Below are 2,388 nucleotides of genomic sequence, written 5' to 3'. Positions count from 1 at the left end.
CTGAACCGAGTGACCCAGCTTTCTCCAGCCAGAGCTCCGCGGTGACAGGAAGTCAAACCCCGCTCTGAGGCTGGGGATTGGCCCCTGAGAAGGAGGAGCCCATCAGGTCACGCCCACCACTCCGTCCTGGTCTGTACTGGTTTGTCTGGCCCAGGTGCCCCTCATCTGGGGAGAATCCCCACCTCCTTTGAGAGGCAGCTTCCTCTCAAAGGGCTCAGATGGTCGGGGAGCTCTGAGCCTTTGCCCTGGCCAGGCGAGGCAGAGCTGCGGGCTCCGGCTCAGAGAATAAGAACCTCCAGGGACCCTCCAGGCAGCCGAACTGCAACGGGCATCACCGGCCTCCCTGCTGCTTCGAGGACCCGGCGCTGGAGGAGAGAGTTGGCCCCTCCAGCTCCAGCAGGAGGTTAGTGAGAGCGGGTGTGGCCACTGCCTTCCCTCCACGGCCACTGGGCTCCCAGCCTGTGGCCCTGTTTGCCCGTTCAGCTCCCCCTCGGCTGCCGCTTCACCTGGGTTGGAGGGCGCCATGCAGCGACAAGTACCCTTGCTCTCCCGTGCGGTGCTGCTCTCGGGAGGGGCCTGCCCTCCGCGTCCCCAAGCTCTGAGCGGTCGTCACGGCTGCGGGGACACGGCTGCCTCTGTGGCACCAAAAGGGAGAGGCTGTGTTTCTCAGAGGCAGCAGCTCCGTGAGTCACCACGCGGTGAAGCCACGTGGGCGCCGGCCGTGGCCCTGGGGAGAGGGGCGCAGCAGCTGCTGCTCCCGTGGGGCCGTGAGAGGCTGCAGCAGCCCTCAGCATCAGCCTGGAGGCCTGTGGGGGACACAGGCCCTGAGACCACGCACCCACCAGGCCAGAAGCGGGCGTGGGCGGTGCTGCCTCGGTGTCCTGGGGCTCAGATGACCAGGAGCCGGGGGCTCAGACAACAGAAATGTATTCCCTCCTGGCCTGGAGGTCAGGAGTCTGAAATCAAGGGGTCGCAGGGCTGGGCGCCCTCCGGAGGCTCCGAGGAAGGGTCCCTCCTGCCTCTTCCAGGTCCTGGGGGCTCCAGGCGTCCCTGGCTTGTGGCCTCATCCCTGCAGTCTCTGCTCCATCTTCACGCGGCCTCCCCTCTGTGTGCACCTCAAATATAAGGACACTACTCCTTGGATACAGGGCCACCCTAATCTCAGTTCACACCCCATCTAAACTTAGCGAGTTATATCTACAAGGACCCTATTTCCAAATCTAGTCACATCCGTGTTTCCAGGTGGAGGTGAATTTTAGGGGGGGGTCACTGTTCCACCCACAATGGGGTGGGTGTGTGTTAGCAGCTCCTGGCGTGTCTGGTCATAGGTGGTCCCAACCACTCCCTGGGGAGCCCCGGGTCAGTCTGAGCCCTGCAGGGCCCTGGTGGAATCCAGCCCCCCACCGGCACCCCACCCTCGTCGCTTCTGTGTGGGTGGGTTTTTCCAGCGGGGCTAGCTCTCCCATCTGGCAGGAGGACTGTGTGGGCGCCTATATTCGGATGAGCCTGCCAACGGCTGTCACCTCCCTGGTGTCAGGTGTGTTTGCGGGTGTCCGTGAGTCTCTGGAGAGAGAGGGTGACCTCAGGACATCTCTGTCAGGCTGAAGACTGGCCGCCCTTTGTATCTCCACTGTGGAGCCACATCGCCGGGCGAGGAGCTGGCCAGGGGAGGACAGGGGAGAAGCGACAGAAATGTCCCTGGGCCTGGGGGATGGGCCTGCTGCAAGTGGGAGGCGGGAGAGGGTCTCCAGCAAATGCAGGGCCAGGATCTCAGGTCCCTTCCTTCCTAGTTGAGTCTACTGTCTGTCCTCCTGGGGCCAGCACACCTGGCCGAGCACAGACGGCCCTCACCCTGGGAGGGACTGGGGGGTGCCCGCTGTGCAGAGGTTGCACATCAGCCTCCGGGTGTAAACCATCTCTGTCCGCTCTCCCGGAGTGTCTTCCTTTTTTTTTTTTTTTTGATAGCTTTTAGCACTTGTTATCACTGCTTTGTTTTTTGGTTTGGTTGCTGTTTTCTTTCTTTTTTAAAAAATTATTTTTTATTTTTAATATTTTTTTATTTTTTATTTTAATAACTATTTTATTTTTTTAACCCTTCCCTCCTTCCTTCCCTCCTTCCTTGCTTGCTTGCTTCCTTCCTTCCTTCCTTTCTTTCTTTCTTTCTTTCCTTTTCTCCCTTTTCTTCTGAGCTGTGTGGCTGACCGGGACTTGGTGCTCTGGCTGGATGTCAGGCCTGAGCCTCTGAGGTTGGAGAGCCGAATTCAGGACATAGGACCTCCAGAGACCTCATAACCCCACATAATATTAAATGGCAAAATCTCTCCCAGAGATCTCCATCTCAACGCTAAGACCCAGCTCCACTCAATGACCAGCAAGCTACAGTGCTGG

This window comes from Lipotes vexillifer, unplaced genomic scaffold (assembly GCF_000442215.2).
Source record: "Lipotes vexillifer unplaced genomic scaffold, Lipotes_vexillifer_v1.1 scaffold23, whole genome shotgun sequence".
NCBI lineage: Eukaryota > Metazoa > Chordata > Mammalia > Artiodactyla > Lipotidae > Lipotes > Lipotes vexillifer.
This window is presented reverse-complemented; position numbering follows the sequence as displayed.